This window comes from Antechinus flavipes, chromosome 3, assembly GCF_016432865.1.
Source record: "Antechinus flavipes isolate AdamAnt ecotype Samford, QLD, Australia chromosome 3, AdamAnt_v2, whole genome shotgun sequence".
Taxonomy (NCBI): Eukaryota; Metazoa; Chordata; class Mammalia; order Dasyuromorphia; family Dasyuridae; genus Antechinus; species Antechinus flavipes.
Genome location: NC_067400.1, coordinates 25,752,632 through 25,778,657, shown reverse-complemented (window position 1 = coordinate 25,778,657; position 26,026 = coordinate 25,752,632). Strand labels below are relative to the sequence as shown.

The 26,026-nt window shown below is 35.1% G+C and overlaps 1 long non-coding RNA gene across 3 annotated transcripts; it reads right to left on the bottom strand.

The window, feature by feature from the left end:
• Positions 1-5,999: 5,999 nt before the first annotated feature.
• LOC127552851 (uncharacterized) lies at positions 6,000-25,019 on the bottom strand. Of its 3 annotated transcripts, none has more exons than XR_007951593.1 (4): positions 24,674-25,005; positions 22,746-22,888; positions 20,438-20,635; positions 6,000-7,225 (listed from the first exon to the last, which is right to left on the bottom strand). It is a non-coding gene; the product is annotated as an uncharacterized LOC127552851 (long non-coding RNA). The 3 variants fall into 3 exon arrangements; XR_007951591.1 differs by having other exon boundaries at positions 22,746-22,867; XR_007951590.1 differs by lacking the exons at positions 20,438-20,635; positions 22,746-22,888 and having other exon boundaries at positions 24,674-25,019.
• Positions 25,020-26,026: the final 1,007 nt, after the last annotated feature.

Here is a 26,026-nt window from a genome sequence, read left to right as displayed (position 1 = left end):
AGGAGTTATGAATATGGCTACCCATAGATTAAAAAAGCCCACTCAATTTTTTCCCTTTTAAATGATGTTATGAATGAATGCCTCCACATCATAAATTCATCCAAAGGACAGTTTTTACTGTTACTGTGCAGAGTGGTTTAAGGGAAGTGTTTTTCTGTGGTTTCATGGCCAAAATACTATATGGATAGTGCATTCATCGGTCCCAATATACAGCAACAGGTGGCTCCTTATTGTCTAGTAATTGTTGCTAACAACATTGCTACTGTCATCCAATCAACATTTATTAAGCACCTACTCTATTCCAGGAACTGTGCTAGACAATAGTGATATAAAGATAAAAATTAATAGTCACAACTTCCAGAGATTTTGATATATTGAGAATAATGACTAAATTGGTTTTATGGAGGGTGAAGGAAATAATGTCACTGAATCAAAGAACTTAAAGATATGTTTTGAAGGTTTGTCAAGGCAGCAGCCCTGACCTTCCCTAAATAGATCTTATAGAATAAGGATTGAAAGAACCAGTGGTTTCATTGGTACAGGAAACTTCCAGGTAAGGAAACCTCCCTCTTTCAATGAAGCTCTGCGGCTTATACTTTCAAGAGAGTTCTTTAGAGTACTAAGACATTAAAAAACCAATCAGTATGTGTCAAATATGAGACCTGGAATCAATTAATAGCAACATTCTAGTAAAGTGGATAAAGAGTTGGCCTAGAAACCAGATGGCACAATTTACAGAGAGCTCCTGGAGCATCTATATAGCAATTATTATGTATCAGACACTGATGAACATATTCATAATTTTTATCACGTTTGATGCTATTATCATCTCCATCTTACAACTGAGAAAACTGAGGAAAGTAAAGGTCAAATGATTTGCTCAGGTCACATAGTAAGCCTTCATAACTCCAGGAACTCTCTATATATTGTGCCATCTGGTTTCTAGCCCAATTCTTTATCCACTTTACTGGCCTTATCATAACCTTGTGTAAATAGCAGTGTGTATGTGCATGAACTTGAGCTTAATTTCGATAAACTGATCTCTGTGTGTGTATGTATATATATGTGTGTTTGCCTGAGCACATATTTTTGTATAAATCTTAATATAAGCTCTAATTTAACCCACTTTATAATTATCCTTTGCCCTAGCATTCATCTGTCCTGTGCTCTTTTGATGAATCCCTTGTTTTATTCATCCGATCCCAGTGCATCCACAGGAGCTTGGTAATTGGCTAGACTTTGAGAGGTAAAAATTGTCTCCTCCATTCCCAAGGAGGAGAGATGAATGGAATGCTTTTTTAGAGCCAATTCAATCTTTTCTTTGCCATTGTACTTACTTGAATTGTCAAGGTCTCTCAATTTTTTATTCCCCTGTCAATGTTATTAAAAAACTCTGGAAATCATAGGTTCTTAGACTTTTATAATTTAGGACTCCTTTGACAGTCTAGTGGAGCATATAGCTCCCTTTATAAGAAACATAAAAAATGCATTTTGATTACAAAAGAAACAAGTCATTTGGAAATATTATTATCTGTTTTTAAAAAATGAAAAACAAATTTATAGGTTATAGGTAAAGAACTCCTATAAACCCAATCAATGCATTGATAAATAATTCTTTTTAAACCATTTTCTGTGTGCCAAGAATTGTGCTTGATGTTGGCAATTCAGGTTCCTTGGCCTCAAGGAACCTACTTTCTATTAGAAGAAATAATACAAATATTTGAATGAGAATATATAAAATAAATACAAAAAAGAAGAAATACAAAACAAACACAGAACAGTTAATTACAAAACAGAGAGGGAGGGGAATGGCATTTGAGGGAAGGAGATCAGAAAAAGCTTTGGGCAAAAGATTGTGTTTTAGCTGTATGTTGAAGTAGAGAGGGATCCATGAAATCAGGAGACAGTGGGTCTAGTGGAAATAAATGGAGTTAGCTACGTACCATATCTGAGAAAGAAAAAGCCAGTTGTCTAGGATGTTGAGTGTGAGAAGATAAATAATACATAATGGGTCTGGAATGATAGTTTAGGGACATGAGTGAAAGACTTTAAAGTCCAAAAGAGGGCCTCATATTTTCTCCTAGAGGCAGCAGAAAACTCTTGGTGTTTGAGTGCAGGAGTGATATAGTCAGAATATGATTAATGCTTGTTTGGCTGATGATCCATGAGACAATAGTTAGCTCTCATTGGAGAATTGCTGTGGATCCAGATCTGATGGAGTTTAGTTCCTGGATGCTTTGTAAAAAGATCACTTAGCATTGCTATTTCTTGGGCTGTAGGCCAAAGACCTAATCGCAGAATTAAGTGGAGAAAAAAGAGGCCTTTGTAAAGTTAGTGCCCTTGATAATAGGAAATTTTGGGGGGAGTGGAGCCAAGATGGTCAACTTAACTCACCCAATCTCTCCCCCAAACTACCCCAAACTCCTTTAGAGAATGACAATACATTTTAGAGCATCAGAACACTCAAAAATAGAGTAGGCCATTTTCCAGTTAAAGACAACTTAGATGAGGTGAAAAGGTCTGTGACATGAAAGTAAGAATCCAGCATTCAGTCCCAGTGCAGGATCTAACAACATAACTTTGGTCCCAGCCCTAGCCTCAAAGAAAGAATGGGTTTAAGGACCTTTGAATCAATGGCAATGTTGGTGGTTTACATGGCTCTCAGCCCAGAACCAACAAAGAAGACTTGGAAGGTCAGAAGAAAAGATCTGCCGTAACAGTGGGAGTCCAGCACCCAGTCCCAGCAGAAGCTGCACAAGCACAGCTTCAGCCCCAGCTCCAGCAAAGAAGGACTTCTGAATCAGTAGCAGCATTGGCATTTCTCAGACCTCTCAACCTAAAAGCACCAAAGGTGGTATGGAAAGTTGGAAGAAAATTTTATAAGTAGGATGAGAGTGCCTTGGGAAACCAGCACGCCAAATGTGGGCATGGGCAGTGGTGGTGAGAGCAGCTTCCTGAGGTCTTACAAGAGACTTTTAATGAGGATTGAGGAAGGACTCTGTTGCTTTAGCCCACTAGAACGTTCAGCTGCAGTGGGGCAGGGACACTCCCCATAGTTCCATGGCAGAAAAGATTGCTTGTAGTCAGATTCCAAGAAGCATCTCTGCAAAAAGCTGCACAAAATCCTTGAAGCTTGGGACACTGTACCCTCCACCATGGAAATAGCCCCACTTTAGCAAAGATTTAAAATCCAAGTAATAGGCTAGGAAAATGAACAGACAGAAAAAAATTTCTCACCATTGAAAGTTATTATAGTAATAAGAAACATCAAAACACTCACTTGGAAGAAAACAAAGTTAAAGTTCCTACGTCCAAAGCTTCCAAGAAAAACAAGAATTGGTCTCAGGCTAAGGAAGTTTAAAAGAGATTTTGAAAATCAATTAAGAGAGATAAAAGAAAAATTAGGAAAAGAATTGAGAGTAGTACAAAAAGAAATAGAAAAAGTTGAGAAGAATGCTTTAAAAGACAAAACTGGCCAAATGGGAAAGGAGGCACAAAGGCTCACTGAGGAAATAATTCCTTAAAAACTAGAATTGAGCAAATCGAATCTAATGACTTTATGAGAAATCAAGATACAATAAAGCAAAACAAAAAAGTGAAAAACAGACAAATGTGAAATAATTCTTGGAAAAACAACTAACCTCTCAAGGAGAGATGATTTTAAAAATTGTTGACCTACCCAAGTCATGAGCAAAAGAAAAGAGCCTAGACATTACCTTTCAAGAAATTATCAAAGAAAACTGTCCTGATATTCTAGAACCAGAGGGTAAAATTGAAATTTAAAGAATCTACTGATCACCTCCTGAAAGATCTCAAAATGAAATTTCCCAGGAATAGAATAAATGGGGGGATACAATTAGCAATAGTAACTGTAAAAAAGAATTTTAAAGGAAGTTCCTCTACTAAGCCCTCATTTCTCAAAGATGGGAAAACTGAGTCAAATTTATAAAAAAGAAAAATAAATAAGAGCCATGCTCCAAATTAACAAATGATCAAAAGATATAAACTCTGCCCAAAGGGCTATATATTCATGTATATCCTTTGACCTAACAATATCACTACTAGGCATGAATCTCAAAAGAGATTCTTAAAAAAGGAAAAGTATCTATATGTACAAAAATATTTTTAGCAGCTCTCTTCTTAGGGCAAAAAATTAGAAACTGAGGGGATGTCCAACAACTGGGGAATGGCTGAATAAATTGTGTTATATGATTATGATGAATTAGAATTAATCTATGGGGAATGGTAAACAGGATGCTCTCAAAAAAAAATAGAAAATTCTCCATGACCCAGCAGAGTGAAATGCATTGTATACAAAGTATTACGAATGTTCTGGGATGATCAGCTATAAACGATTGTTATTCTTAGCAATACAATGATCCATGACTACTCTGAAGGACTTATGATGAAAAATCCTATCCATATCCAGAGAAAGAATTGTGTCTTAATGCAGATTGAAACATACTCTTTCTCTCTCTCTCTCTCTCTCTCTCTCTTTTTTTTTAATATTTTTTCTTGACGGTTTTTTTAGGATAGGAGATCTATTTTTTTCTTTCACAACATGACTTTTATGGAAATGTTTACCATAACTTCACATGTGATTTCTTAGCAGGAGCTGGGGGTGGGAATAAGGGAGAGTATCTGGGACTCAAAAATTAAAAAAAAAAAAACAAATGTAAAAATATTGTTTTAAATGTAACTGGGAAAAAACATTAAATAAATAAAAAAGAAAAACTTTTAAAAAAATATAAGAAATGCTCTAATGCCCAAATTGGGCTAAGAAATGAAATTGTAATGGGAAAGACTTTATTTTCAGAGGAGCTTGAGTATGCCTGTGTGACCAAAAATGAATTGCATTAGAAAAAAGCATTATTGGCATTCTAGCTGTTACTGGGGAGATGAATTGAATCAAAATCCGAAAGAACCCAAGGAAGTCAATAATATTGGCTATCTGCTATCGTATATCAAGATTTCTCTAATCTATTTCCCTATCTGTTGATAGAAAGACAGTAAAATCATTTTCTTTGACATCTCTAGGGAAGGACACCACAAAGTCATGTGTAACAATTTGGTTTTTGGGAGAAAATGGGACAAAAGTCATCAGCCCTTTCAGTCCTGTCCACTCAGTCTTTGTCATTTGCACGGATCATAATTTGTCATCTTGGTAATAAAAATGTTTAGACAAAAAAGAGTTTATAAGCCTGTAGAAGCAAAGCAATTCAAAAACAGAGCTGAAGTGCTGAAAAGAGTATTTACATAGGCTGCCAGAATAGCTAGTTGGGGTCTATAATAAAAATGGGCTGAAATAGAGGCTCTTAGCTTTTCTGGGCAAGACCCCTATGAGCAGCAGCAGCAGCTCAATAATTCAGCTGTCTCTCAGATGAATAAAGATTCATGCAGGAGTTAGCAACATAGCAGCTGAAGAGTCACCAAGAACACAGAAGCTCAGCAAATCTTCAACAGAGAGAAGCATGATGGTATCACAAGAAGGCATGGGCAGCTATGCAGCACAGGAAATGTGAATATCCCAAGGTTCTTATGTTCTCTATGTGTGTCCTTCCATGTGCATTCCCTGCCACGTGATGCTCTATTTCCTAGATGTCAAACTCATATGCACAAGCAAGCTCCCAGAGGATGCCCAAATAGATTAAAATTTAATTGGGAAATATTGAACAAAATAAGTAAAAATATAATATAAAGTAGAAATAATGTTAATTTGTGGTTTTCTGAGTCAATGCATGATGAGTAAGTGGGTATCCTTAGGATTTAAGTCTGAGACCACTGATCTGCTCTACTGGTAGCAGTGATTTCATGGGATAGTGAATTCCTATGTATATATATAGGGATAATATTCTCATTTGTTAAGCTACATTGTGGAGTTCTTGTTCTTCTTTATAATAATATAATGGTTCTCTCTGGGGGAGAGCAGGTTTTCTCAGGGAGGTTTTCTGGAGGCAGCCTTAGTTGCAGTTGAAATCAATAATTACCCCAAATGCAGCTAGGTGATAAAAGTTCAGATCTTTTATTATCTCCAATATAGCCCAGTTAGCTTAGAGGCTTATCTCTCTGCTTGGTTCCAAGAGCTCCCTCTGAATGTCTCCAAATCCAAAGGTTTGTCCTTCAGCGCAGCCAGCCAAGTAGAAAATGGAATGGATCTCTCTTGCCTCAGAGAGAAGGCTTTTGGCTCTCAATCTCCCAGAGTGCTCTGTGTCTGTCCCAGCGTGCTCCTCTCCAATCTAATTCAGCTCAACTCCCGACTGAGTCTGCTTCTTATATATCATCTCCCAAAGGTTGACTCCTTCTTCTGGAGGCACACCTAAGGGAGGTGTGAATTCATAAAAGTTACAAAGTTTGCTTTGTGAATCTCCCATACTTGTGAACTCCAATGAGTACTGGTGTGAACACAAGCATTGTATTAATTAGTTCTACTTAGTACCCTTGTTTCAGGTTCTGGCCCAAAACATCTCCTTGTAGGATTAGATCAATGATACTGAACCATGCTAAATTAGATAATTATTGTCTCCATCAATTCTAATGACTTAACAGTTTGTAATGATTCCAATGCTACATATTTGTTTACATGTCATTTCCTTCTCTGATGGTGAAAGAAAAGTGAACACATCACTGGAACCCTGAGAGCTATGGGTCATAGAGTTTTGATAGTTTTGATATTTACCTACCAAGTGGCTTGAACCTGAACTAGCTTTGGAAGTGATGCTGGGTACAACATCTGTTTTCCAATATCCATGATACTGTAAATAAAAGATTCTAAAATAAAGAAAGCTTTCTTCTTCTGTATTGGTAAAAGAGTGATCCTTTCCCCTCCCCATTCCAATCCCCAATATGTAAAATTCAATAGAAGACTTAATAGTTTCAATAGTGAATGAGAGAAACAGCATTTAATGTGTTGAATTCAATTCTGTGTAATGCAGATAGATGATGTAGTCATTAAGAAATATGAGACATTTTTAGTATTCCCTTTTTTCTCATTGATCTGCTTGGATTTTGAGAGGAAGACATTTTACTTCATAAACAGTTTCACTAAATCATGTCTATATCCTATTCGTTCCCATAAACAATACTGGCAATTTCTTTCTTTCTCTCCAGAACACATCAAGATATGGTGCACATTTTGGAAAAAAGGCTCATTTCTGGCAATGAATGGTCTTCTGGAAGCTTTGGGACTCCATCCAGTATTTTTAAGTTTGGCAAACTGGAAAAGACTCTGAAACAGAAGAGATATTAAAGTAATTAGGTTGACCTGCTAAAGACCCAGAGCATTCTATTTGAGCTCCAGTCTCTATAAATAAGTTCTCTTTTATGTTTCCAATTATTATAAGAAAGATGATGACATTGCAACATCAGTGAACCTGACCCTAGTGTGTTTCACTAGCTTTTACATGGAGGTGATAGGATTAGAAGATGATAGATTTAGGGCTAGAAAAGACCTTGGAGGTCAGCGTGATCAACAATTATATATTTCACCTGCCTGAGAAATACTGACCTGGCTGGTGCTAGACAAGGGATTTAACAAGTCTTTGAAAGACTGTGACTTTTGATCATAGATGTTGAGGGCCACACGATTTGTTTTTATAACTGAAATAAATTTCAATTGTTACAGACTGCTCTAGGGAAAATCAATGCAGAGATTTAGCTGACTGATGCTATTATAGGAAGAAGATGATGGTCTATGGACATACTGTTAAGTTTAAAAAGAGAGAGAATAAAGCTTGAGCTGTGAAATGACAAGATTGAAAGGAGAATTCTGCTAGAGAAATAATGAGAGGAAACAGATTGGGGGAGGGAGAGTGGGCTGTTACCTCCACTTGAGAGAGGGCACCTTTCTGCAGCTCCCATTTCCCACATGCAAATCAGATGCTGCATTCAGAGGGACAGAAAATTCTCATCGTGTCAAGTAAATAGTTATAACTGATATTCGCTAGCAGGTTTTTCTCCTCTCCAGAGCAGGCATCTGTTTGACTTTACTGCATTGTATATGTCCTATGGAGAGAGATTTGGTATCTTTCGTCTAGGATGCCAAAAATGGAAGCTTCTCAGAGTGAGTTCTCTTGAAACTGACTGATGGAGAAACAAACCATCTTTATGAAAGTTATGATATGATTTCTTCTCCTAGAGCATTATAGATTTTTAATTGAATGACTCTTTAAGGATCACCTTAAATCCAATCCCTTAATTTTATAGATGAGGAAAGTAAAATGCAGAAAAGTAAAATAGTTTGCCCAGAATCATGCGGGCAACAAATCTTAGATTTGAAATTTGATGCAAAATTATCTGATTTAAAATCCAGTGTTATCTCCACTGTGCTATATTACTCTTTGGTATCTTGGAGAATCTCTGGGTAGTGGAGGAGAGAAAGAAGGAATGGGCTGGGGTTTTCCTAGTAAGAGGTCAGAAATAAGCTGGTATTTGGGGTCTGGAGCTGTTTGCCTGTTTTTTCCACTTAAATACATTTTATAATATTGGGATTAGAAGTTTCCAACTAATATGTCAACAAAGGATGGCATCTTTTGCTAAGAAGTTATCCACTTGCCTACAATGACCTAAACATGGCCAAGAACAATATCTGGTGATATTATTCTGTCTCTTTTGGATTGTGCTGTTTTCTGATTGGAGGATGTGAAACAAAGAAGGAAGGAAAACGATGAGTGAATATTTTTGACAATTCCAAGTGATGGTGAATGAGAGAAGCATATAATTATTTTATTCTTTCAAGCATAGTTTTAAAGGCTTGTTCTCTCTAACATGATGGCTGGCTGTCACCGATGCTAAATGAAGGTTTTATAATACTAATAACTTATCTTTCAAGGTCATTCAAAAGTCGACAAATGACTTCCTTCGCTACAACACCGTGAGATGAGTACTGTAGCTATTATCATCCTCATTTTATCATGTGAGACTTGAAGAAGAGAAGTGATTCGGAGAACCAGAGGATGTCAGAACCATTAAAAGGAATTAAGCACAAAAAGGAAATCACAATGGTCTTCTCATTGTAGGTACTGATGTTTCAAACCCCACAAGATCAGAAGCTTGGATAATTTGAGAACGAGGCAGAAGAAAAGTGAGTTGGTATTTGATGATAATTGCTATCCTCATTTATCTCTTTGGATTTTAAAATGACTTGTAGCTCTCCATTTGAAATCAGTCCTTGCTGCCTTCAGTAGTTTGTTTCTAGAGATCATAATGGTGATAATTGGTAGAGGAATAAACCTTCTCTATCAGTGCAGGTGAGAGTGTGTTCTACACCTTATAGTCTTAGAGAGCTATCTATTTAATCTATTTGTATGTGTGTATATGTATGTATGTTTGTGTGTGTGTGTGTGTGTGTGTATACACACATCTATTTAAATGGCTTAAATGGTGTAGTATGGCCTGTATTCAAATCACCAAACTTCTATCAGTCTTAGCCTCCTCATCTGTAAAAATGGAGATGAAAACACCTCTAATAGAATATTGTTGTGAGGATCAAATTAGATATTTTATCAAAAGTACTTTAGAAACATTAATAGCACTGTAGGCTACGAAAATCTCTGAGACTATCAATTTTTTTAGTCAGACCAGTGGTCCTAAGCAATTGAATCCAAGACCTTCCTTGCAGTCAAGGATCCCGATATTTTTTGAACCATTTATAGACCTTGGGAAATCACTAAAAATTGAATGATGTATTATCATTCATTATCAATTATTGTCAGAAGTAGGGAAACTTCTATAGTTAGGCAAGGCAGATATCCACCAACTACCAGTATTTTATCAGCAGTGTTCTAGGGTTTTCCACAGGCTATAAAAATATTTATGACATGAAAACAAGGAAACTTGATTTTTTTTTTTCCAAGTGTACTTCACTTATAGGAGTGGAGAAGGGGATTTTTGGCAATTTCCTAACATTAGTTATTATAAATTCTTATAACAAACACAACTAATAAAGCATAAGCATATCCTATTAATCAAGTAGAAGTAATATTATCATTGATACATGGTGGGTTAATTAATTGTAACCCATATGATTCTCATTGTTACAGCATTAACTAAACTAAATTTAATTCATTAATAAAATCACTGATCCCATTAAATCATAATAAACTGAGGTAATACTGATTAAATTGAGTAGGGATAGTAAAATTATTTTCACAGCACTATATAAATACAAACTAAATTTAAGGAGTCCCAAAAAATTAGTGCATATTTATAATTATAACTTAAAACAACACTAAAATATTTGTTATTCTATAGATAAATCTAGAAATCATTTTTTTTCTCTTGTAAATTCAAGGCTAGTTCTCTAACCACTATACCATATTGCTTCCTCGTTGGATATTGTTGAATAAACATATTCAGATGCTCTACAGAACTAAATTAAGAATTGGAATATGCTCTTCCTAGACTCCAAACTGCAATAATAATTAATGATGATGATAACGTTTATATAGTGCTTGAATGGTTACAAAGAACTTTGTACATATTATCTTATTTGATCCTTATAACTCTATGAAGGAGATACTATTATGGTCCTTTAGTAGATGGGGTAACTGAGGTACATCAATTTAAGTGGCTTGGAACAGGGTCATACAGCCGATAAATTTTTTTTTTTTTTTACTTAAAATAAATTTATTACTTATTTATAGTATTCTTTACTTTTAAAAATTTTGAGATTCAAATTCTCATCCTTCCCTTATCCACTAAAAAGGCAAGCAAATGGCATCAATTATATATATGAGACCTTGCAAAATATATTTCTAAATTAGCCACACACAAAAAAAGACAAGCAAAAAGAAATAAAATGAGAAAATTTTACTTGTTTTTAAGTGTTCAATTTTACTTCAATTTGCAGTTAGAATTCATCAGTTCTCTCTTTGGAGGTGGATAATACTTTTTTTTTTCATTATGAGTCCCTTAGAATTGTCTTAGATCATTATATTGAATTCTTTACATTACAACCACTGTGGTTTTGTTAGCAGTGTCTGGTTCTTTTCACTGACTTTGCATCAGTTCATAAAGATTTTACCAATATTTTTCTGAAACAACTCCCTCATAATTTTTAGTATTACAATACAACTCCATTACAATTATTTCCAGTTCTTTGATACCACAGAAAGAGCTGCTATAAATGTTTTTGTACATAGAGGTCCTTTTCTTTTGATTTCTTTGGTATAAGATTTAGGTGTGGTATTTCTGTGTCAAAGGCTATACACAGTTTAGTAGCCTTTGGACACAGTTCCAACTTGTTCTCCAGAGTTTTGGATTAGTTCACAATTTCACCAGTTGTTTATTAGGATACCTTTTTTTCCCTCATTCCTTCAGCATTTGCCATTTTGGATAGCTATAAGATGGTGCCTCAAACTTGCTTTAATTTACACTTCTCTAATCCATAGTTACTAAAGAACATATTTTTATATGACTGTATACTATCTGTTGATATCCTTTGATCATTTATCAGTTGAGAAATGGCTCTGGTTTCTATAAGTTTGACTCAGTTCTTCACATATTTGAGAAATTGGGATTTTCTTTGATGTAAATATTTTTGTTATTGGTTCATTGCCTATGGTACTTTTAAGCAAAATGTTTTCCTGACTATCTCTTTTAAATGTCTTTGTTTTTGCTTTGTTTGAGATCATGATTGCTTGCTTCTGGCTTTTTTTCTTTTTTACATAAGTTAAAGAATAATAGATTCTGCTCCAGATTCTTATTTTATTTCTTTGGATATGTGCATTTTTCGTTATAAAGTGCTTTTCTCATAAACAAAATATAGCTGGGTTCTAATTTCTAACCTATTCTTCTTTCTGATTCTATTTTATGGGTGAGCACTTCCCTTTCACAATTATAGTTACCATTACTATATATTTCCCTCCATTTCATTTTCTTCAGTTTAATCTTCTTTTTCTTTTTATCCTGCCCTTCACTAAAAGTCTGTTTTGCTTTGGAATACCTCCTCTCTTAATCTGTTCTTTCTTTTTATCATTCCCCTCCTTTCTTCTTCCTTTCCTATATCCAACTGAGTATTTATATGTTTGTGTGTGTGTATTCTTCCCTCTTTAAACTAATTCCAATGAGAAGTTTAAGTATTGCTCTTCTTGTTTTGTTCATCATTATAAAAGTTCCTACTTGTGAGTCTCTTTTATGTGAGAATTTTCCCATTCTACATATCCCTTTCCACTTTTCCCAGTATATCTGTCTTTCCCATTTCTTCATTTTTCTGAGATGTTTTTCATTTAAATTAAGTTACATTTATGCCCTCTTCCTATGTAGAATCCTACTAAATTCCCTAATTATGATAATATTCTTAAAAGTAAAATATTCTTCCCATATAGAAATGTAACTGGTTTTACTTTGAGAACCTTATAATCATTTTGCTTGGATCATTGAATTGTTGAGAAGAGCCAAGTCTACTGTCATAGTTGAACATCACACAATCTTGTTCCCTTGTACAATATTTTCCTGATTCTTCTTTCTTCATTCAGCATCAGTTCATGTAAATCTTCCCAGGTTTTTCTAAAACCATTTTTTTTTCATTTTTTTTATAGAACAATAATATTGCATAACTTATTCAGCCACTCCCCAAATGGAGGACAGTCACTCATTTTCCAATTCTTTATCACCATGAAAAGAGCTGCCACAAACATTTTTTGCAACATGTAGGTCCTTTCCCCTTTATTGTGAATTCTTTGGGATAGAGACCAGCAGTGGAACTTCTAGATCAAAGGGTATGTGTGGTTTTGACTCCTTTATATTAAATCTCTTTTCATAATTTCTTTGCATTATTCTAATTTCTCTTAACAAATTATTTTATTATCATTCTTATCTCTTTAATTCTTCCAAGAATTATTGTTTGACTTTGGTCCAATAAACATTTTTCTTCAAGGCCTTGCTTAAAGATATTTTCATATTACTATCTTCTTCTGAGTTTATGCGTTAGTCTTCTATGCCACTATAAAATATTTTTATGATCCATTTTTTGTTATTTACTAATTTTTCCAGCATGTTTCTTGGCTTTATGTTATATGAAGTTGGGCTCTGCTCACTTGGGATTAGGGAGACACAGTCCAAAGCTTCAGATTATTGTGCTGCTATTTTCAGAGCTAGTTTTAAAAGTCTGAAAGTTTTTGGTGTTTCCATGGTGAAATGATGGGGAGGAAGCATAGTTACTGCACTTTTCATCTGAGCTCTGGTCTTTTCACAGGAAAGGCACCTTTTTCCCTGTAGTCACATGTGCTAGGGCTCCTCTTTGGCTTGGGATTGTGGCCAGGTCTCCTGCTCCTTTGTGACTGATAAGAATTGCTCCTCTTAGCCTGGAACTGTGACCCAGAGCTGATTATAGCAATAGAATTATGAACTGGCATCAGCTGCTCCCAGTGTCAGCATGCAGTGTCCCTGTAATCACTTTGTAACCATTTATCCAAACTTCTTTATTGTCTCTGGGCTGAAAACTCCTAAAGCTGCTGCACTGCTCCTGCCCCTATTGCAGCTACCTCCAAGATCCACTTCTTGTTCTGTTGCCATTCTCTAGAGTGCTTTTACCCTATTGTCACAGACCTCTCCTGCTGACCTCTTAAGTTATCTTAGGCTGGAAAATAGTCTCACTCTGAGCTCTTGTTGGCTCTATCACTTCAAAATTCAATTTGAGGAGTTATTTTAAAGTTGTTTGATGGGATATGCTGGCAAAGTACAGCTGGGTTGTTGCCAGCACTCTGCCTCTTTGGCTCTATCCCAGATGATAAAGGTTGAGTCAGAAATCAAACTGAGGTCTTCTTGATTCCAATTCTAGATATCTATCTACTGTGTCACCTATATAGCTAATGACAGTAGTAATCAAGTGATAACTAGGTCCCCATTAGTGAGAGTAATGAATCTCATAAAGTGGTTATATCATTTGAAATTGCATTGCATATTCCATTGAAATGGAACCAATGATCACACTTTTTATACTTATAATTTCCAACAGCATGAATTCAAATATATATAATCGGATCCAATAATCCAATATATATATAATCAATCCAATAATCAGAGTTCAGTTGGACTTCATTCTAATACTGCTTCCTATAGAACAAGTTAAATTATGAAATTATAGCTAGTGCAACCTAACTTTATTTTCTCAATATCAGCTTCCACCAATATGTGGTCATACAGAACAGACAGAGATAGAAAGATTGCTACATTGATAAAATCATATATCTAGTATGGATGCCAGAGTTTTGAGAACAGATTATTCTAAAATATCTTCCACTAATGCCTTCCTTTAATGTCTCAATATGGCATAGAGGTGATCTTTGGTACACAGAGACTGGGTCAGTAGAGCATACTTAAAATAGGTGCTAGAAAGGCACAACCACAGATCCAGCCGTGGATTGACTGACTACATGTCTGATGTTTGAGGTGAAAAAATCCTCATCCTCATCCATTTGGTTATTGGCGAACAACTTGCTTTTGTTGAGCATAACAGTCAAAAACCTGTCTTCTGACAGAGCTTCGAAGGGGTTGAAATCTTAATGCGTTATGGAAGGGAAGATCAACTGCTCCAAAGAAATTACAGATCCTCGAAGTATTGGAGTAAGTATTTTAAAGCATGACTTAAATTAAGTGGCTAACTTTGGGCCCAGCAACTAAAAAAAAGTTGCTCATACATTTGGTTGTTGGAGAACAACTTGCTTTTGTGAGCATAACAGCTCAAAAAACCATCTTCTGTCAGGACTCGGAAGGGATTGAAATCCTAATGCATTATGGAGGAGAAGACCAACTGCCCCAAGGAAATTATAGACCCTAAAAGTATTGGAGTAAGTTTTTTAAAGCATCACTTGAAACAAGTGGCTAACTTTGGGCCAGCAGCTATAAAGAAAAAAAAAAAAAGTTGCTCATAAATTAACAAAATAATGCCTAGAAGCAAGAGAGGATGCCTAAGGCTGGGATTTTTATTAATGATGAACCCACTGTCTGCTATTGGGAAATTTGCTTTCTGTATGTCACCTAAACATAATTAGCGATGCTATTGAAATAACTGCTGCATCCACTCTACTGAAAAAATGACATGATGGGAATAACTTGCTCTCAAATTATAGTAATATGGCAATTCACCGAAATTGAGGAATTTACTTTCTCTTTGGTGGAATATAAAATCCTTGAAGGTAAAGATTAGTTTTTTTATTGACTTTGTATTCCCCATGGTTTTGTGGTGGTGGTTTGCCCTTTGTTTTTGAAGAGGGCCATGACATACAAGTGAGTCAGATTGAAGGGAGGGAGGACTGTGCAAAATCACCAGTGTCACTTTATTTTCTAGAGTCATCTGAGTCCAATGGCAAGATAGAGATCAGGACAACTGGAGATAGCCTACTCTGGTACTTAATCAGTGCTGATTGGATTTGTCACAGTTCTAGCTTATTTATTCAGCTTTTTGAGGACATAGGCAGTTCCATCTATCCTAATCTAAAGGTGTTGGTATGTGTCCTCGATAAAAATAGAGACTAGATCTGTGAATTCCTGGTAAGGAAAGTTCCTCTACCATCATAGGATGGCACCTTATGTTTTTGGAGAATTGTCTAGCCCTGAGAAATTAGGGGACTTGCCAAAAATCACATAACCAATATATATTAGAGGCTTGGCTCCAAGTCTAACTCTCTTTCTACTCAGTCACACAGTCTCTCCTTAATTAAGAAGGAATTTGACTTTTTTTTTAGCTTTTCCCTATGAATCAGGAGCTGAGGCTTATGAAAATCAGAGTGACATGATAGATAAAGAGCTAGTCTTAGGGAACTGAGTGATCCAATCTGATGGGCAAGACTACATGCAAAGATAAAATCCAACATCCATTCCTAATAAAAACACTTGAGAGCATAGGATTAAATGGACTTTTCCTTAAAATAGTCAGGAGCATATATTTAAAACCATCAGTAAGCATCATATGCAATGGGGAAAAACTGGAACCTTTCCCAGTAAGATCTGGAGTGAAGCAAGGTTGCCCACTATCACCATTATTATTTAATATCGTATTAGAAACACTAGCATCGGCAATAAGAGTCGAGAAAGATATAAAAGGAATTAGAGTAGGCAATGAGGAAACCAAACTATCACTCTTTGCAGATGATATGATGGTATACCTAGAGAACCCCAGAGATTCTACCAAAAAGCTATTGGAAATAATTCATAATTTTAGCAAAGTAGCTGGCTACAAAATAAATCCCCATAAATCCTCAGCATTTCTATACATCACCAACAAAACCCAACAGCAAGAGATACAAAGAGAAATTCCATTCAGAATAACTGTTGATACCATAAAATATTTGGGAATCTATCTACCAAAGGAAAGTCAGGAATTATATGAGCAAAATTATAAAAAAGTCTCCACACAAATAAAGTCAGACTTAAATAATTGGAAAAATATTAAGTGCTCCTGGATCGGCCGAGCGAACATAATAAAGATGACAATACTCCCTAAACTAATCTATTTATTTAGTGCTATACCAATCAGACTTCCAAGAAAATATTTTATTGATCTAGAAAAAATAACAACAAAATTCATATGGAACAATAAAAAGTCGAGAATCTCAAAGGAATTAATGAAAAAAAAAATCAAATGAAGGTGGCCTAGCTGTACCTGATCTAAAATTATATTATAAAGCAGCAGTCACCAAAACCATTTGGTATTGGCTAAGAAATAGATTAGTGGATCAGTGGAAAAGGCTAGGCTCACAAGACAGAATAGTCAATTATAGCAATCTAGTGTTTGACAAACCCAAAGCCCCTAACTTCTGGGAAAAGAATTCATTATTTGATAAAAACTGCTGGGATAATTGGAAATTAGTATGGCAGAAATTAGGCATGGACCCACACTTAACACCATATACCAAGATAAGATCAAAATGGGTCTATGACCTAGGCATAAAGAACGAGACTATAAATAAATTAGAGGAACATAGAATAGTTTATCTCTCAGACTTGTGGAGGAGAAAGAAATTTGTGACCAAAGATGAACTAGAGACCATTACTGATCACAGAATAGAAAATTTCGATTACATCAAATTAAAAAGCTTTTGTACAAATAAAACTAATGCAAACAAGATTAGAAGGGAAGCAACAAACTGGGAAAACATTTTCACAGTTAAAGGTTCTGATAAAGGCCTCATTTCCAAAATATATAGAGAACTGACTCAAATTTATAAGAAATCAAGCCATTCTCCAATTGATAAATGGTCAAAGGATATGAACAGACAATTTTCAGAGGATGAGATTGAAACTATTACCACTCATATGAAAGAGTGTTCCAAATCATTATTGATCAGAGAAATGCAAATTAAGACAACTCTGAGATACCACTACACACCTGTCAGATTGGCTAAGATGACAGGAAAAAATAATGATGAATGTTGGAGGGGATGCGGGAAAACTGGGACACTAATGCATTGTTGGTGGAGTTGTGAACGAATCCAACCATTCTGGAGAGCAATCTGGAATTATGCCCAAAAAATTATCCAATTGTGCATACCCTTTGATCCAGCAGTGTTTCTATTGGGCTTATATCCCAAGAAATACTAAAGAAGGGAAAGGGACCTGTATGTGCCAAAATGTTTGTAGCAGCCCTGTTTGTAGTGGCTAGAAACTGGAAAATGAATGGATGCCCATCAATTGGAGAATGGCTGGGTATATTGTGGTATATGAATGTTATGGAATATTATTGTTCTGTAAGAAATGACCAGCAGGATGAATACAGAGAGGACTGGCGAGACTTACATGAACTGATGCTAAGTGAAATGAGCAGAACCAGGAGATCATTATACACTTCGACAACAATATTGTATGAGGACATATTTTGATGGAAGTGGATTTCTTTGACAAAGAGACCTGAGTTTCAATTGATAAATGACGGACAAAAGCAGCCACACCCAAAGAAAGAACACTGGGAAACGAATGTAAACTATCTGCATTTTTGTTTTTCTTCCCGGATTATTTATACCTTCTGAATCCAATTCTCCCTACGCAACAAGAGAACTGTTCGGTTCTGCAAACATATATTGTATCTAGGATATACTGCAACATATCCAACATATAAAGGACTGCTTGCCATCTAGGGGAGGGGGTGGAGGGAGGGAGGGGGAAAAAAATCGGAACAGAAACGAGTGTCAATATAATGTAATTATTAAATAAAAAATTTAAAAAAAATAAAAAAAAAAATAAAAAAAAAAAATAAGACTACATGCAAAGTTTGCATGATATGGCCTCCATTAGAGTGGAAGCTCCATGAGAACAAAAATCACCAATTACCTCTTTTTCATCCCCAACACTTAGCATGGTATCTGGATATAGTAAGCACTTAATAAATGTTTATTAATTGTTGTATTAAAAGTTTCACCTCATACACTGGGTAATGGCTAAATAGCCCTGGGCAGATCACTTAAACTCAGACTTCCTTAAAGATATGTCTGAAACATTAAGTTACAGGAAAATTGCTCAATTGCCTTAGAGGGAATTTCCTCATCAGGATTTCTTTTATACCCATGAATCCCAGATGGGGACAAAAAAAATGGAATATGATATAATATATGTTCAGAGTTGGGGCAATGCCATTTTTATAAGAAAGGAAATAAAAGCTATGCTTTATTATGACAATGTAATGGGGATGACGAAGCATTTAAAATGGAATTTTAAAGCTAAAAAAAAGACCTTGGAGCCCATTGGAATAGAAAGAAAAGTAGCTCTTGTATTAGGCTCTGGGATCAAATTCTACCTTGGATGGGAGATCACCCATGTAAATTTAGGCAAGACACCTATTCAAGGTCGCAGTATTAAGGGAGAAGAGTTAGACTTTAAGCCAGGTCCTTTGATTCCAAATTTTATTTCAGTTTTTCACATATGAAATAAGGAGGTACATTAGACAGCTTCAAAGATCCTTCCATTTCCAAATCCATGAACCTGTAGGTGTAAAAGCCTAATTTTGAATCTAGGCTCTGTTCTTTTGAGATGGCCTTGGCAATGCTCTTTCAGTATCTTAGGTTCCTCATTCATTCAATGACAGTTTTGAAATTAGGTAGCTTTGGAGGTAGGTGACAGTGGATAGACTGCTAGGTATGGATTCAGGAGGATCTGAATTCAAATCTAGCCTAAGGAACCTACTAGCTTTTTGGCTCTAGGCAAGTCTTCCAATGTCTGTTTGCCTCAGTTTCCTTAACTGCAAAATGGAGACTCTCAGAGAAGGAAATGGCAAACCACTTCAGTGTCTTTGCTGAGAAAACCCCAAATGGAATCACAAAGAGTCAGATGTGATTAAAAAAGACAATAACAATGAAGTACCCTCTGGATCTAATTTTACTTCCCTCATTTTAAGAAATGAAGCAACTGAGGCTCAAACTAGGAAGTTAATGTTATATAATAACATAGTCATATATATATATATATATATATATATATATATATATATATATATATATGTAAACATATAGTTAAGTTAGTTACAAAATCAGAATCAGAACTTAAGTCTCTGTGTTCCTATTTCTGCTCTATCTTTCTGATTTACAATAACTGATAACACTGATAAAGGGGCCCAGGAGCAGTAAGACATCAGTCTTCATGGCATCCTTACTTAGGATGCTTGAACTCTATTGTACCTCCTGGGCCCGCTCCCAATAGTGAAGAAGGGAGTAAACTCACTCATGCTTGGCAGGTATATTACCTCTTCCAGACTGCTCTGGTATATTTAATAAATTATCTCTTTCTGTTCACTAAGTGGAACACTGGAAGTCAAAAGGAATGAAAATCCAACCAAAGAATAAGCATTCTGAAAGGATGTTGGCCTGTATCTAATCAAAACCAGATTCTTATTCAGAAAAGAACAGAAATGTCATCCATTGAACACTGGAGTTAAAAACGCATCCCGGCAGAATTTAATATTACTCAGAGTGTCTCAGATGAAATGCCTTACATACATGGAAAGTTATCTTGTTATAGGTACCTAACACTGGCACCACGTACCAATCTTTTCAAACTTAAAAAAGAAAAAAAAATGGGCTGGAGATAATGGAAGGTAGCAAGGATATAAAGCTGAAGTTGGTATCACTAAAGTTCTTCAGATTCATGAAGTAATGGTAACAGGAAAAGAACATAATTGGTTAAGGGGAATTAAATCTGGCTAAGTGTTTAAGAAATTACTCCTTTAGAAGTAGAACAACTGAATGTGCAGTGTAAATAAACCTCTATTTATGTGGTGATGTGGTGCTTAGATTATTGGGTCTGAAATTAAGAAGTTGAGTTCAAATCTGGCTTTAAATGTTTACTAGCTGTGTGAATCTAGGCAAGTCATTTTACCCTCTGTCAGTTTTCTCACTGGTAAAATGAGAATAATAATAGTACCAACTTGCATGAGTTGTCATAAGGATCAAATGAAAGTATTTGTGTGATAGGTGCTTAATAAATGCTTATTCCCTTCCCTTTGAGGACTTACTGTTTTCTGTAGTTTTGGTGAAATTCACAGGGATTCCTCTTGAGCATGAGTGACTCTAATGGAGTGGATTGCAAGCTGGAGAGTCCAATCAATGTCGCGATCTGATTTTCAGCCAAGGATAAATGCTGTATTTCAGGTATCTTTGGCAATTGTTTGAAAGATGTAAAGCAATTTTTGCTGACATTTAATTCTTTGCATCTGGGTACAAGAAAAACAATTCATACGATATCTTTTCAAGAGGGCAAAAATCCATTCATTTCTTCTAGTGGGATTAGATATACTTTTGAAATTCTAAAATATAGCATTAGAATGAGGATTTAAAAAGAAAAAAAATCCAAGTGCTCTAAAACACTCTAGTGAATACATTCCTTTTCCTGGTGAATGATTATCCTCAGCATGTGTGTTTGCTTCCATAATTTGATTACACTGAGCTTACATTGTTAAAAATAAGCATCATTATAACTTCCCATAGTATCCTAAGAAAAATGAGGTAAGAATCCTTTGTTATTTAGATCCTAGTGAAAACCTAACCCTAAAATGTCTCTGAATGAGGTATCTGCCTGTCGGGGACTGAGACACTCTTTTGCACAGAATGAGTGATCAAGAAAATGATGGTGTTACTCTGATCATGTTCAAATTCTGTGGGAGCAGTCAGGTAAGTGTATGAAAAAGCAAATATTGAGCTTTTTATAGAAAGAAGTGACATGAAGACTCAAAGCAAACTCAGTTTGCATTAGAGAATTAATTTGTTTTTAAAAGTCTTTTTCTTAGCAGAGAATTACATCCCAGAATAACATTGTGGCCTCCAAAGATTTTAAAAAATTATCTATAAAGTTGATCTATACTATATGAATAATGCATAAAAAGCACATTTACAAATTGTCCTCCTAAAGCAGGGGTAAATATATGGAAGGTGAGGGAAATAAAGTGGGATGGGAATGGGAACTAGTTAACATTGGAGAGGATTGTCAATGATTATTATTCAATCTAGAATTAATTTTCTGGTTTCTCTCTTTGTACCATGTGAATGTTCTTTATTCTGAGAATGTTTGCCCCATCTTACTCTTCACTAACCTAATTCCCTCCCGTACCTCAAAACTCATTTTTAAAATCAACTAATCCCCCAAATTTGTCTATGAGTAGATACACATTTTATTCACTCTTCTCTAAGTTCATTCTTGGTAATTCAATTCAAAACAAACATTTAAAGTACCTACTAAGTGCCAGGCACTATGACAAGTGCAGAGAAAGAAAGACAACAATGAAATAGTATCCAGATCTTAAGCAAATGCTTAATAAATACTTGATGATTGAATGAGGAAAATGAGAAACACAGAAATAAAACACAGAGATATAGACATAGAGAGGAAGAGAGAGACAGACAGAAAGACACAGAAAGACAGAGACACTGAGACAGACACACACAGAGAGAAATAAAGACAGAGAAATAGAGAATGAATATCTCCCTAATGATTTGAAATCCAAGAGCATCTCTTCTCATTTCTTTGTCATCCTTCATAGTGACTGACTCATAGAATTTCTAATAGGAAGGTGCTCAATGAATAGTGTTGACTGATAATACCTAACTCTGGAATAAAATGCACACAGCCCTGTAATCAACACTGTTGTTTCCTGCTCAACAAAAGGGACAGATTTCTCTGCTCATATGACTGTGTAAGTATAAATTGCTCTTCTATGACTCTAGTATAATTAGTGCTAAAAATTAATAAATTGATTGGACAATATGAGTCAATTTTCTCTATTTGCAAATAAATGTATTTTCATCTATATATTTCAAGTCCTCTATACAGCAAAAGACATTCCCTCTTAATATTTTGGGGTGCCTATAAAATAGACCTTAAAAATATTTGTGTTTTTGAAATGTATCTATACCCAAAGAATTCCACCATTACTGATACTGATACAAGAGATGTATGATTAGGATATATGTTTAAATAGACCAATGATTTCATTGACTTTAAGGAACTATACCAGTTAACTCTTTCTAATCAATACAGATCAGCAATTCTTCCTCAATCTATAGTCTGAATGAATCACTTGAGACATTTTAGTGTCTCAAGTGACTTGTCTAGGTTCATGCAGTCATCACACATCAATGACAGACTTTTAGCCTAGGTTTTTGGCTCCACAGCAACTTTCTATCTTTCATGCAAGATCAATATCAATGGCTTAATTCTTTCCTAATGCACCACATTCTAGATCTATTGGAATGTTCTTTCCTTGCCATGCTTAGGGACTATGAAGTAAAACTGCAGACTGGCTTGGTAATTGAATATGGTGTAAGTACCTGGGCAGTCTAATGGCACTTAGATCTGTCAGAGAATTGTCCACCAGCCAAAGGGTTTGTACTCTTATTAGTCTTCGGAGAATCCTGTTCAAATTGTCTGCTTGATAAGGGTCTCCCAAAGCCTGAAATGAAATGTTCAAATTCTGGAGGGGGGCAAGAAGGTGAAAAAGCAATTTCTTTTTTGCAGCATTTTCCAAAAACTTTGTTTTTTGTTTTTTTGTTTTTTTAAGATTTGATTATCTCACACAGAACTACAATACTTCCTACTTCCCCTGAAACCTACAATTAATGACAATCCAGAGTCCTGTGAATATCATGCAAGGAAGGTAATATCAGTATTTTATTTCTGAAAAAGACAACTATAGATTTATGTCTAAGAATAACTGTAAAAATAACTTTGGAAGATGGCTAGTTTTTCCATAATCAGTCTATCAACCTTCTTGATTTCAAAGGCACTAAACTAATTTCTGTTCTAAGCTCTATATGCTTTAAAATAAAAATTACATTATCTCCTTTTAAAATAAAATTTCTGTATGATCACTATTAGTTTCATAACTAGTAATTCTGGGATCTAGTATAAATACAAAAGAGTAAATACAAAGAGTTAATATTCTGATTGACTGGAAAGGGGCAATCATTCTAAAAGGCAGACCTTTGGCCCATATATCCCCTACATTTAATATTAAATTGTTCATTGATCAAAGGCTTATAAAGTTGAAAGAGATCTTAGAAGCTATCTCATTTCCTAATTGATAAATGATCAAAAGATATGAACAGACAGTTTTCCAATGAAAAAATCAAAATAATTTATGATCATATAAAATATTCCAAATCATTATTGATTAGAGAAATGCAAATTAAAACAACTTTGGGATATCAATTTTTACCTATTAGATTGGCTAAAATGATTGAAAGGGAAAGCTGACAAATTTGGAAGAGATGTGAAAAAGTTGGGACAGTAATCCATTGTTGGTAGAATTGTGTACTGATCCAACAATTTTGGAGAGCAATATGGAATTATGCCCAAAGAGTTGTTATATTACCTAGGCTCTTTGATCCAGCAATACCACTTCTACGTCTGTTTCCAAAAGTGGTTAGAGAAAAAATTCCATAGTGGTGCAAAGAACTGGAAATTGCAGAGATGGTTATCAATCGGGGAATGGCTATGCAAGTTGTAGTATTCAGTTGTGGCTATCTTGTCTAATCCTCTTTGCAGATCACAGATCTAAAGTCAGATGGTACCTCAGAGAGATTTAGTCCAACCTTTGCATTTTAAGCCTGAGGAAACTGTATCATTAAGATTAATAATTAGAATTTAGTGACTTGCTGCCTTCTGACTGAAGATCTGAAGCTCAAAAAAATCTTAGAGGACATATATTCCAATATAATCATTTTATAAATGAGAAAAGGGAAGTGATTTGTCCAAAGTCACATAAACAATAAGTGGCAGAGTCAGGATTTTTTCCTTGTTCAAAGGAAGGGGCTCTTCTAGACAAATTTTAAAGATGATTTCCATCTTTAAACTTCCTGACAACCAAAGGAGTCCCAGTTAAACATCTAGATGATTAATACATTATTAGGGACCCCCCAAAATGAAATGGAGAAATAGGAACCTTGTTAATTTTTAGAGGGAATTTTGCTCCCTTCTGATCAATAAATCCAATCCAAATCAACAAGCACAGATTAAAAATCTACCTTGTTCTAGGCATTGTACTAGATGCTGGAATATTGATATAAAGCTCAAAATGAAATCATTTCTGTCTTCAAGCAGCTGACATTCTGAGGGATGCTAGAGAAATGGTAAAATTATTGATAAATACTAGTGTTTTTTTTTAAATCATCATTGTTATCTTTTTTTAAAATCACATTTAAAGAATAGTGAAGAAGGTACCTGTACTTAGGTCATAGAACTTTTGAAAAACTCTTACCGTACATTCTTCCCAGTTTTCTTGTTGCCACTTCTCCCATTTGTCTTTTTCAAGTACTTTTTTCTTTGGAGAAAAAAGATATTCTTCATGTCTAAAAAGTGGATCTTCTTCAGAAGGCCCTAAATAAAAAGCATAATAAAATATGATAGAATATCTTTATGAGGTGAACTTTGGAGAAGGACCAAGCAGTACTCTAGCTAGTTTAAGGCAATCAGGGTTTGTGCTTGGAGAACAAGATTTAGAAGGAATCTTGGCAGGACTTTCAGTCCCTCTGCTGGACAGAAGCAATTGAGTTAAGTAGGTAGTTATTATTAGCTGCTACAGGAAAGAAGTAGATATGACTTTCTTCTTTCAAGGTGTTATATATATCCCAATTGAGCTTCAGGGCTTGACCCTTTCCTTCCCTACAACTGGCTTATAGCAGCCTTGCCACAAGGAATTCCAAGGCATCCTAGAATATGCTTTCTCTATCTCAAGTGAATGAAAAACACATTTTATATCACTTGCCCGGGCTATAAAATTGCTAGTTACAGCTCCGGGAACATGACCAATAACTGCTTTTATAAGCAACCTGTGTAATTTGAGGCCTTTGATGTACTTTATTGTCAAGTTTCAGGAGATAAGACATGACAGATTTATATCCAAACACTGTGAGTACCAACCAAACATGTTATAAAAAATTCTTCTATATATGGAGACTTGTTAAGCTAAGAAAAAGGAAAAGTTCTCCATATTGCCAACTTCCTAATCATTGCAAATCGTTCTTCTCATCTTTTGCCTTGTGTGAAATGAGATATGACAAATACCTTGCTTCTCACAGGTCTTCTAAGGCAAATGAAACTCTATGTGCTAATATTTAAACTATTTTTATCCCAGGTTTAAATATTAGCAAATGGTTGGTTATTTGGACATTGGCCCTCAACTGAATGACTCATTCATATCTTTCTTTCTCCTTTGATGGCAGCTTGTTTTTTGTCCATGTTGCTTTCCAACTGAATGCTAAGCAGGGAAAAAGAGACAAAGGAAAACTTCAATGAACAAATCATGGCAACCACTTGACAGAGTGGATAGAGTAGAGATGTTGGAGTTAGGAAAAGTCCAAGCTTAAATCTGGTCCCAGAAACTTCTTAGATTTGCAATCCTGGACAAGTTACTTTGTATTCCTGGATCATTTATTTAACTTCTCTCAGCTTCAGTTTCTTCATTTGGAAAATGGGAAGAATTACAACTACCTCCCTGGATTTCTGAAAAGTAATGACATGATCTATGTAAAGTGCTTCAAAAAATTTACATCTACATATCATACAGTGATTATTACATCTTATTTAGTGGTTCTGTTACAGATTGTGATAA